The sequence below is a fragment of the Mustela putorius genome, unplaced genomic scaffold (assembly GCF_011764305.1).
Source record: "Mustela putorius furo isolate JIRA1106 unplaced genomic scaffold, ASM1176430v1.1 tig00003867_pilon_pilon_pilon, whole genome shotgun sequence".
Taxonomy (NCBI): Eukaryota; Metazoa; Chordata; class Mammalia; order Carnivora; family Mustelidae; genus Mustela; species Mustela putorius.
Window position 1 is genome coordinate 15,670,269 of NW_025422019.1, and position 13,170 is coordinate 15,683,438.

At 36.8% G+C, this 13,170-nt stretch overlaps 1 pseudogene; it reads right to left on the minus strand.

Moving 5' to 3' along the window:
- Nucleotides 1–7,455: 7,455 nt before the first annotated feature.
- LOC123387941 lies at nt 7,456–7,561 on the minus strand (annotated as a pseudogene).
- Between the last annotated feature and the right edge of the window lie 5,609 nt (nt 7,562–13,170).

The window sequence follows — 13,170 nt, forward strand, 5'->3', positions numbered from 1 at the left end:
AGAGAAAACATGTTGGTAAATATAAAGGACGTTAAGCACACACACATGCAAGCACACACACATGCAAACACACACACATGCAAGCACACACACATGCAAACACACACACATGCAAGCACACACATGCAAGCACACACACATGCAAGCACACACACACACACACACACAATTTAAAGACTCTTGAACATTTAAAGTAAGATAATAACCATGCTCTGTGAGATTCTGGCATATTTAGAAATAGAATATATGATAAGGGCACAAAAGGTGAGAAAGTAATAATTAAAGTAATTATTTTAAGATTCTTACATTGTTTGTACAATAATAGAATAATCTCTTATTGTAGATGAGACAAGTTAGAGATGGATATTATAATCTCTAGATCAACCACTAAAAAGTAAAATTGCATAAAAAGACAAATGATAATAACTAACATAGAAAATAAAAATAAAAACCTAAAAAAAATTCACACACACACACACACAAAGGCAGAAAAGGAGGAACAAAAACCATAGAGCAGATGGAACAATAAAAATTAAATATCACTACAGTAGATTAAAACCTACATGTGTCAGTAATTGCATGTGGACTAAAGTGCCAAATTAAAAGTTAGAGATTGTCTATGGAGTATTATGCCTCCATCAGAAAGGACGAATACCCAACTTTTGTAGCAACATGGACAGGACTGGAAGAGATTATGCTGAGTGAAATAAGTCAAGCAGAGAGGGTCAATTATCATATGGTTTCACTTATTTGTGGAGCATAAGAAATAACATGGAGGACAAGGGGAGATGGAGAGGAGAAGGGAGTTGAGGGAAATTGGAAGGGGAGGTGAACCATGAGAGACTATGGACTCTGAAAAACAATCTGAGGGGTTTGAAGAGGTGTGGGGTGGGAGGTTGGGGGAACCAGGTGGTGGGTATTAGAGAGGGCACGGATTGCATGGAGCACTGGGTGTGGTGCAAAAACAAGGAATACTGTTATGCTGAAAATAAAAAAATAAAAGAAAATTTTTTAAAAAGGTAGAGATTGTCAAAAGTTAGAGATTGGCTAAAAAACAAAAAACAGCCAAAGTATATGCTGTTGACAAGAAATACATTTCAAACATAAGACACAGAAAAGTTGAAAATGGAAGAATGGAAAGTGAAAAAGAATATAAAATCCAAATACTAAACTGTAATAATCTACCATTGTTATATTTTATAACTAAAGTAGACTTCAAGACAACAAGTATTACCAATGTAGAGAGGCGTTTCATAATAATGACAGCGTTAAGTGATCAAGAAAATCAAAAATTTTCAATGTGATGGAACCAAAGCATTACATAGGTCCACAATTGATGAAGAATTTAGCACCCATCTCTCTAAATTGATAGGACAACTAGATAGATAGATGATAGATGATAGATGATAGATAGATAGATAGATAGATAACAAAGACATGGAAGATCTAGCCTGACTTAACTGACAGAGAACACTACACCCAAGAGCAGAAAAGGATTGTGTAATATTTTCAAATGCACAAGAAGAATTCACCAAAGTAGACTATTTTCTAGGCCATAAAACAAGTCTCAGTGAATTCCCAAAGTCAAAATCATTCAGAGGATATTCTCTGGCTGCAATAGTATTAAATCAGAAATCAGTGATGATAAAAGTTCCAATAGAACTTTCTGTGGTGGTAGAAATGTTCTGCACTTGGATTGACAATGATAGTCACTGTCTGTGTGCGACTATTGGGCACGTGAAATTTGGCTAAAGTGACTTAGAAACTGAATTTTTAATTTTAATTCATTTCAGTTATTTTAAATTTATCCACATATGGCCAGTTACTAATGTATTAGGTAGTACAAATCTAGAAAATCTCCAAATATATATCACACATACACAAAAGATTTTAGATCAATCACAGATCCAAATTTAAAGGCTAAGAATCCAAAGGTTAATAGTATGAAGCATAAAAGAATGTTTTCATGACTTTGATAGGAGTGAAAAAATCATAGAGAACACAGAGAAAGCAGTAACCATAAAATAAAATACTGACAAATTGGGCTTCATTAATACTAAAAACTTCAGCATGCAACAAAAATACCATTAAGAAAAGAAAAACAGAAGTCCCAGGTGGGGAGAAAATATTTATAAAACAACATCTGGCAAAGGAGTTGTATCCAGAATATAAAGAACACTTAAACTCAAAATAAAAAGACAACCTAAATAAAAACTGAGTAAATCTTGAACAAACACCTCACAAAAGAAGATTTATAAATGGCTGGTAACACATGAAAAAAGTGTTCCACATAATTATTTATCAAGGAATTTCAAATTCAAATGATAATTAGATATCATCAAAAACCAACCAGAATGGCTGGAAATAAAAACATTAATACTCCTAACCACTGACGTACATGTGAAAGCAATAGACTCTTCTGCATTGTTAGTAGGCACATACAATGTTACCACGACTTTGGAAACTGGGAGTTTTGTGAAAAGCTAAACATGCATCAGCTGTATTACCTGGCCACTTTCCACTAGGCGTTCATCCATGGAAAATGAAAATATGTGTTCATAAAAAGTTCTGAGCAAGGATGTTTACAATAGCTTACTTATAATGTCAAAAATTAAAAATAACCCAGGTATCCATCAACAAGAGAGTAGATATGCAAACTATGGTATAGTCACAGAATGGAATATTACTTAGCAATTAAAAATAACAAATTACCAATACACACAGCAGGCAGAACGAGTCTTGAAAACTTAACACTTATAAAAGGAACGAGACACAAAAGACTCTATGCTGTATTATTCTGTTTATACGAAGTTCTAGAATAGGAAAATTTCTACAGTAATAGATACCAGCCCAGGTGGTGGCATCTAAGGTCCAGGCATTCACTAAGACCAAGCATAAAGGAACTTTCTAGGGTGGTAAAAATGTTGATTGGAGAAGATGCGTACACTTGTCAAAAAGATCAAAACTATGCATTTAAAATCCATGTATTTCATCAGATGTTAAGTTATGCCTCAGTAACCATTTCTAATAAATAATAAAGCTATGTTCAGAAGAGCAGGGTGAAGTTTCTCATTAAAAACTTCAAAATACTTTAATTTATAAGTACTGTACAAAACAACGTATATCTTCTATGGTACATGTATTCTATTTTTCTCATGATTTCTTTTATGAAATTTTTACCAAGCCTTATTTACATGCTCCAGAATGCTCTGCTGTTTGTTGAGGGTGCTGAGCAAATGTTTTTCCACACATGTCACAATCTGAAAACGCTGGGGAGCTCTGCTCCACCTGAAGGTGAAACAGAGAGGGGCATGGGGCCATTAGAAAGAGAGACCTGTTTGGGAAGGATGCATAGAAATGTGAAAGGGATGTCTATGTCATGGGGTTCTTGTAAGGATTAAAATAAAGTAGAGCCTGTGCATTGAAAGTTCTTGGCACAATTCCTGGCTCCATAGCAGGTGCTCAATAAAAATTTCTTCTCCCCTATTGGGCACTATTATTTTTCGGAATTCTAAATCTTGTCTCCGTATGGAAACCTACAGATTGTATTTGGAGAAATATTTTTTTCATACCTTTATTTTCTTATTAAACAAAGTTGAAGTAGTCAAGGAATCCAGTTTGGTCTGCTCCTCAGAAACGAGCTAATGTATCAAAATAGAGTATTCTAAATCTTTACAGTTATGGCCTCCAATATGCAAAAGAGGAAGTCAGAATTCATTAATTGGTCTTTGTGCAATCATGTGAGTTATTGAAAGGACAGTGTCTGTACAAAACGAAATACTGTGTCAAAATTAAGATGACAGCAGGGAGCTTTTCAGAAATATGAAAAGGTTTTCTTCTAGGCAGTAGCCAAATACTTGTTTAAAATATCAGAGTTGGAAATTCATTTATTTATTGACATACCAAGTGTTCAAGGAGAATTTTAAAAAGAACTATCTTCAAACAGTCCTTATGACTTAATCTGTCAAATTAATTTAGGAAGAGTATGCCACTGTTTGGTGGAAATGTCTTTCAAGCAGTTTTAAGCCAGTAAAAGGTAGAGATTTATTTTTTAAATGATACCATTGTTTTAGACTTGGGATAATGATCAAAACAATTCTTTGAGTGTTATTTCATGCTTTGAACAGGACATGGGGAAAGCTACATTTCTTTTTGGCTGTGACCTATTTGGTATTTCTCCAACATTTAACTTTTATTTTTTAATTTTGGAAGACGTTTATGGGACATCCACAATATACCCTGTCACACACATTCCTGCTTTTGATTTTCACAGCCTCCTTATCCCCTTTTACAGATGATGGAGTTAGGGGGCCACAAAGGTGTCTAGTTTATTAACCAGGGTGAGTAGAAAATTTAGCTGGGGTTTTAAGTCTCATTCTGTCCCTATTTCCCAGTGGTTTCTAATACACCACTTGTCCCTGTGCCCCCCACACTCCATAAGCATTTCTGAAGAATAGAGGCCACCATGATGTCAAGAGCCTCTCCTCCTTGCTAAGGGGCACCTGGCAGCAAGGGAGACCTCAGATCAATGAGGCTGAGGGCAGAGGCACCCAGCAGGCATATGCAACCATCTGGGCTCTGCTGGAAGGTGATCTCTCTGCCCTCCCCACAAAAGAGTTTTGCTGATTGGCTTTTCCCCACTATGTGCCTGTAAGAAAACTTCCGGCCTAGGACCCCTGCCGTCCACCCTCATGCACACACAGTACCACCACCTCCCCAGGCAGACAGTGGGTTCAGACAACCACACATTTTCCCGCTTGTCAAGGACTGTGAGCAGGGAATGCGCCCCTTGAGTGTAAGAATAAGCAGCATCTAACCACCTTACACGTGGCACAAAAGCCATCCTTGAGAAGAGACATCACATGTGACAATTTGTTGTAAAGGCATGAAACTCTCACCATTGTATTTCCCTTTTAGAGGCTTTCCTGGACCCTTTTTGTTTTAATGAGTTTAACTGACTTTTCTTAGCTAAGTCTGTTATCTCAGCTAATTCAGGAACTGGTGAACTTGGCTAAAATGACTCTTGAGGAAGGCAAGAGACCAACAGATTTTGCTCTTTTGCCTTAGAAGTTGATATTTTGGGCCCCCACCCATTTTGTCCCAGGCAAAGCTCGCCTCTTTCTTAACCTGTAGCTTTTCATTTGCCCCAATATTGGCTTCATAAAATGGAAAATGGGGATTTGGAAACAACATCTCACACAGAGCAATGTTATTGACTTTTAGACTACTTATCTATGTTTCCAATGGGTTACTATTTATCTGCAGTTATCCAAGACTTATATAGACGACTCTAGGAAACAGTTGACTTTGAGTGACCTTTATTGAGTGGCAGGCATTTTACATGCATTTCTCTAATGATCATTCTGTAATATAGATATCACTTTCCCATTTAAGGGAGTCAAGACTCAGAGAGGTTAAAAAATGATGAAAACAATAGAGAGGTAACATTTAGTAAGCACCCACTAGGGAACAAGTGCTATGCAAAGTATCATGTATGGGCTTTACAAACAGTATTCTTTCCTCTTCACAACAACCCAGCAAGATTGCTACTATTTTTATCCCCATTTCACAGATGCAAAAGAGAGGTTGGAGAGGACAGGTCGCTTGCCCAAAGTCACATAATTGGTAAGTGACAAAACTGGGACAGGAACACAGATCAGATCGATGCCAAAGTCCGCATTCAACCACTCCTAGATAGGCTGCCTTTTCTGGAGTTTGGATTCTAACTCAAATACACTTTATACTGCCTATATTTCCTAGCAAGAAGCACCAACCACAGGAAGCCACTCACACAGATGATTTGAACAATTCGACTCATTCAGTTGGTCTCTTCTGTAATAACCCCATCTAAACAACACCCTTCAGTGTTGAGAACACACATGTGGATTTTGTCAGACCCATTCCTAACACTGTTTCTTATTGTCTGGGTGACTCTAGATATTATTCAACCTCTCTGAGCCTCCATTCCTGAGTCCTTAAATGGAAAAATAAAGTACCCATCTGAGAAGACTATTGTAGGAATTAGACAAGAAAATGTGGGAAAATCTTGGCATTTGGTAGATGATTGTAAACAATAGCTATTCTTATAAAATATGCCCAATAAATATATATATATATATATATACATATCTTTTATATATAAAAGACATATACAGGGGGAATGCTGCCTTTGTTTTTAATTATAATCTTACTAGTACCTAGCTGGATGACCTTGAATACATTACATAGTTCCCTTGATCTCAGTTTACTCATGGATAAGAACAAAGGGCTGGAAGATTCTTTAGTTACCTTCAAATGCTAATATTTGATAATTCTATGAATATGTATGAGATAACTTTGTAGTCTAGAAATTACTATAGAATATACCATATTGGTATCAACATGATGACCTTTTTTTTTTTTTTTTTTTAAATCATGCAGTTGGTGAAATGATACCTCTTGGCTGCTTTATGTGTGCTATTCCATTTCTTCCTCACCATCCTCCTAAGGAACTGGTTTTTTAAAACAAGTATCACAGAATAATCTGAAGTTCAAAGAGATAAAATGACTTGCCTAAGTTTGGGCAGTTAAACAAGAGGAGGTATCTTTCAAATGTATGTCTCTTTGTCTTAACCCATAGTCAGCCTTGAAAGTGGCTTCTGAAGAGTCACCAGGCTCACCAGGGACCTCAGGAACCAAGGGGAATTATGTACCTGTGGTCTAAACAGTTACCTCACCATGGCAGTGATTTTCAGGTTTGTGTCTTTATATGGATCTCAGCCATAGGAACCAAGGAAATCAGTGGGGAAGGGAAAGAGACATCTTTTTTTAAAAAAAAAAAAGAATCTTTTTTTAAAGATTTTATTTATTGAGGACCTTAACCTACCACCGGGTCAACAAAATACAGATCACGTACTCCAGCAGGTGGGAACACCCACACAAAAATGAGAGCACAAATTTTCTTTGAAAGAATTTGCTATTCTGCCCCACCAAAAGTAGGGACATTGCCATTTAGGGGGGGAAAATTTACAATTTATACTGTTTCAGTGTTGGCTTGTAATGGGGATACCATAATTTTTTCAACTTGTAATTTAATTGATGGATATGGAATACTATCAACTTTTTTAGTAGATTTTATTTTTTGAATCAGTTAAGCTCACAGAAAAATTGAGTGGAAGGCACATAGAGTTCCAATGTGCCCTTTGCCCCTACACTTCCATGATTTCCCCATTATCAGTATCTGCATCCAAATGATACCCTTGTTACAATCCATGAAACTACACTGACACATAATCCACTGAAGCCCGTAGTTTACATTAGGGTTCACCCCTGGACATTCTGTGGGTTTGGTTGGATAAGTGTAGAATAAACATGTATCCACTATACTAGTAGATATTATTATTAAGAGAAATTTCTTTGCCCTAAAAATCCTCTGATCTCCACCTATTTATTATTCCCTGCCCCCAGCCCCTGGCAGCTACTTATCTTTTAACTGTCCCCGTAGTTTTGCCTTTCCCAGAATGTCCTATAGCTGGAATCCTGTAGTACAAACTATAGAAATGATCCCTGAAAGTATAGTCTTTACGCGGCGTATACAAATTGGCTTCCTTCTTTTAGTAACATACATATAAGATTCCTCCATGTCTTTTTATTGCTTGAGAGTGAGAGGAGGAAGAAATTTTTCTTTCTCCAAGGTTCTTTTAGCTGGAATAAGAATTAAATCTACATGAGACAGATTAACAGGAAAAAACAAAGTTTTATTGCACGTGCAGAGGCCCTATGATGAAATTGAGACCCAAAGAAATGACCAAGTCAGGAAGTTTTTATACATTTTAAACAAAGAAATGAATTTGTGGTGAATTTTTTTTTTTAAGATTTTATTTATCCATTTGACAGACGGATCACAAGTAGGCAGAGAGGCAGACAGAGAGAGAGGAGGAAGCAGGCTCCCCGAAGAGCAAAGAGCCGGATGTGGGGCTCGATCCCAGGACCCTGGGATCGTGACCCAAGTTGAAGGCAGAAGCTTTAACCCACTGAGCCACCCAGGCACCCCAAATTTTTAAGATTTAAAAAAATGGATGTTTAGAAGCTTTAATTAATAAGGAGCTCTGGGGGAATTTGGCCTGAGCTAATAGATTAGTAAAAAGTAACTAGGTTTATTTCCACAGCTTTCTTGTCTTTAAGGTTCCTATCTCTGATGATAAGGTTATCTTTTTACTTCTTAGAACAGGGAGGGCACCTTTCAAATGGGCAATTTATTGCCTCCTTTCAGGGGAACAAAGCAGGGTCTGAGTGTCCCTGCAAGGCTATTTCCTTTGTATCTTCAACTCGAAATAATCAGGATGTCAATGTGGTGCAATTGCGTGGCCTGCCCTTGACTCAGAGGATAGTTCATTTCTCTTGAATATTGGATAATATTCACTTGTCTGGATGTGCCACCATTCATGCATTTGCCTACTGAAGGAAACCTTGGTTCCTTCCAAGTTATAGCAATGATGACTACACATCTGTGTGCAGGTTTTCATGCATGCATGTGTTCAACTCATTTAGGTAAATACCCAAGAGTGTGACCACTAGATCTTATATTTTTGTAAGAAACTGACAAAGTATCTTCCCAAGTGGAAGTACCATTTTGCATCCCCGAGGGTAGTGAATGAGAGTTCCTTTTGCTCCACAGCCTAGCCAGCATTAGGTGGTGTCAGTGTTCTAGATTTTGGAAATTCTAATAGGTGTGTACTGGTATCTCATTGTTGTTTTAATTTGCATTTCCATAAATCATTAGGATATGAAACATCTTTTTATATACTTATTGGCCATCTGTATATCTTCCTTGGTGGGGTGACTGGTTGGATCTTTTACCCATTTTTTTAATTGGGTTGTTCAATTTTCTATTGTTAAGTTTGAAGGGTTCTTTATATATTTTGGTAACACTCCTTTGTCAGGTGTGTCTTTGGTGAATATTTTCCCCCAGTCTGTGGCTTACTTTGTCATTCTCCTGACACTATAAACTTTTATTTCTTAGAGCTTCTAAGGTTATGGCCGCAGCTTGACAGACACCTTTTCCACTCTATCGGAGGCTGGGAACCTGTAAGGAATATATCACTAACACTGATGCCTCCTACTCCCAAATACCAAAAGTGTTATCAAGAAAAATCACCTGAAATTTAGGTCCTATGGCAATGTTACCACGTGGTAATGATGCACACAAATGACCATGGCTACCTTTTCTCAAATGCATTTATGAAAGAGCATTGGGAACATCATGCTGAGACCCCTCATTCACAAGGCACAGAATTCTGCTAGAAGAATTAGCATTGCAGTGTATCAGGGACTTAATCTGACCCTTTGCTCTGACTGGGGGTGTTCCAAGAATTATAGGTTGGTTGACCCTGAAGATCAAGTCTGTTTGACAAATAAGCATTCATTATTCTTTCATTCTAATGTCTATCAGGTGACCATTGTGTTTATGGCACAAGTGAATTATAAAGACAAATATTTATCAAGTTAATTATAATCTTGCAGACATTATATGACATGTTGGTAGCTACAAATTAGCTTTCAGGAGAAAAAGACAATAAATCCTGAAAATGACTATGGTTTACTATATTCAGAAAAAGCTTAGTTTAGGGAGAGAATTTAAAGTTCATCTCATCTAATCTTCCTCCTAATTTAAGAATCAGAAAAGCATCAATAGAAATTCTGGTTTCAAATTAACTAGTTTTGTGGCCATAAGCAAGTTATCTGATACCCTTAGGACTTTGCCTTCTCTTTCGTAAAATGAGTGTACTAGACTCCTGGTGAGCCCCCAGCTGATAGGACACACACATTTGCTTCAACTCTCTCCTGAAGCCCTTTTAAAATCACAGCAAAGGCTTTTTTAGTCTAAAGCAACAAGAGAATGGGAGAAAAAAGAATCATGAGAAAAATGCCTATAAGCAGAAAGAAGCTAACTTCTTTCAGGGACCACACCTGGAAACCAGCCAATTCACAGCACAGAACCTCAGAGAGATTCAAGAATTGACAGGGGGACATGGCATTCCTAAGTATACGGGAATAGAATGGGACAGAAAACAAAATAATTACTTAAGGAACAGATAAGCCTGTGGGTTCCTGACAGCCACATGCAGTCCCACTATGACCTTCCTTCATGACAGCAGAAGACTAAAGGAAAAACTGGACCAAGGACGTGGAGACATCAGAAATAACAAAGACTGGGCTGCTACCAAAACATCTTGAGAACAAGAGGATTGAGTGAAAGCCTACATTTTTGATGATGAGCCCCAATCCCCCTATGTTGTGTCAAATAAACAGCTCCCGAAATACCCACATCCTAATCCTCAGAACCTGTGAATGTGTCACATTATATGGCATAGGGGAATTAAGAAGCTATAAAGAATTAATTTGTTAATGAGTTTATTTAATGAGATGGTATTATAATAGGGAGATTACGCTAGATTATCTAGTTGACCCAATGTAATCACAAGGGTCCTTACAAATGAAAGAAGGAAGCAGAGAGTTGTCCAAAGGAAGAAGGAAGATGTAACTGCAGAAGAAAATAAGTTTCCTGACTTCAGAGATGGGTGAATGGGTCCATGAGCCAAGGAATGGTGGGGGGGGGGACTTCTAGAAGCTAGAAAACGCAAGGAAATGGATTCTACGCTAGGACCTCCAGGAAGGAGTGCAAGACGCACCTGGACTGTAGCCCAGGGTGACCCGTGTCAGATGTGTGTCCTGCAGAACTGTATGATGGTTGGTCTGTGCTGTTTTAGCCACCAAGCTTATGGTATTTTGCCACAGAAGCAACAGAAAACTTTTATGGCCCCTCAGAAAGCGATAATATAGCACACACATGTGATTTAGAAGTACAGAGTAAACTCCAGAAAAAATAGCTAGAAGAATTGACTGTAGCTCCTTCTGAGGAGAGGGAATTTGGTGGATAGATAGAACAGGTAAGGAGTCTGCACTTTCTCGTTACAAATCCCATAGAAGCATGTACTCTTGCAAATTATGTTACAATATTATGGTTTAAAAAAAAAGTACCACTAAAAAAAAACAATTTTATGTGGTTAACTTGGTGTACCATAGGTGGTAGGAACCATGCTCTGAACAACAGAACTAACCAGTATTGTCCCACCACCCTGCAACAAGCAAGTGTGTTCTCTGCCACCCATTTCCATTATACGTTTAATTTTCATTATATTTTAAACCTTATCTCTTATAATGTAGATATACAGCTCTTGTGCCTGAAGTATAAATATTTTACATTATCATATTTGTGAAACCATGAAAAGTATCATATTTATGTACATGCAACAATATTTCCTTTATTGTTTTATCATTTGACCAGAAGGACATCCTTTGATCTCTTGGTTCCTGCCATGTTAATCTCCTTATGATCATGACTAACATGTGGTCTTTGAAATAAGTTTCAGCACTCTGAAGATTTGGGGTACAAAAGATGGCTGCTAGGTTTATGCTGTATCGAAGTGTATCTTGTTGACAGCCATAGAAACGCCAACAAAGTATCCACAGTTGAAATACTATTTATTTCTATTATATTATTATTATAAAAATAAGTTGCTATTGGGACTTGAAAGAAGCCATTCCAAAATGATAAACTCTAAACTCAGAAGCATGGTTACTTCTGCAAGGTCAGGGTTGGGGAGGTGTAAGAGGCATACAGGAGACTCCAATATATTGACAACACAGCTCTTCATTTGCTGTATTTTTAATATTGACTGAAACATTTTTAAGAGGCTAATTTCTCATTAAACTCTTTTGTACACTTAAAAAACAAATTTAAGTGATGACTGTGAATACATATCTCAAACGTATATCACAACACATCAATAATGACTTCTTTCACTTGTGTTGAGAAAATACCTTAAACTGCCCTTGAGGTCATTAGTTTCTGCTTTAACTTATACTACATGATCAGTTCATTTACTTCAACCAGTTTTAAAAGCACTAACTGAAATTGCACATTTGAGAGCTTTCAGTACAAGAAATATGGTACATTTGTACAAGATATTCTATTTGTACTTTAACCAATATGAAGAAAAGTTTATTATTTTAATTATTACCAGTCTGTGGGGAGTTGGAAACGGACTTAATATTATGCTGTCACTGAAGCATAATTAAAGGATTTTTTTTCCTTTAGCTGATATTACTAATACTAGCATTCGTCCTAAGTATTGTTTTTTTTTATTAAATTGATTTATTTATTTTCAGAAAAACAGTATTCATTATTTTTTCACCACACCCAGTGCTCCATGCAATCCATGCCCTCTATAATATCCACCACCTGGTACCCCAACCTCCCACCCCCCCGCCACTTCAAACCCCTCAGATTGTTTTTCAGAGTCCATAGTCTCTCATGGTTCACCCTCCCCTTCCAATTTACCCCAACTCCCTTCTCCTCTCTAACACCCCTTGAATTTTGAAAAGAAATTTTACAAATTGCAGTAACATTCCCTTCTGTATAGATGTGAATGAGTGATTCAACTTAATTTCATTTTTACTTTGATTTCAAGTCCTTCCTGTATTTATTTCATTAAATAAGTTAATTTTCTCCAAATGAGAACTAGTCCCTCTAACTCCATCTTTGTATCCCTCATAAGCACGTGTTCCTTTGTTAAGCCAATTCAACCACCTGGTGCTGAATATTTAATTTGAAGGGAGTCTCCAGCATCTGGCATTAACTATCAGTCTCCCTGCATCTGGTTTAGCTCTGATCTTTGTATATTTATGTTTAGTCTTTCCACTGACATTTTATAAAGAAAAGGAATGTGGGACAAACTAGGAAAGGAGAAGGAATAAAATTAAAGCAACAATGAGATGATGTAGCAGACTTTTATCCTATTTAGTAAAAAAAAAAAATACAAAATTAAATAGATGATTATAGAAAGATTTAAGTCTTAAAAAATACTTTAGAACTTACTAAGATTTCTTTATCTTATAAAGAGTATAATAAGTTGGATTTATTGTCACATATACATTATCTTCCAGAAGGAATGATCCATCCAGTCTGATGTTAAGCAGACCCTTAAGCGGTGGTTTTGGAATCTTTATGGAGCAGATAATATTAAAGATTTTGGGGTGAGGAGCAACAGTAAAGTAGAAAGTATAACTGCTTGTGTTACCCACCTATGAAAAACAAGTAGTTCAGCTTCACAATGAGAAGACAGTAAG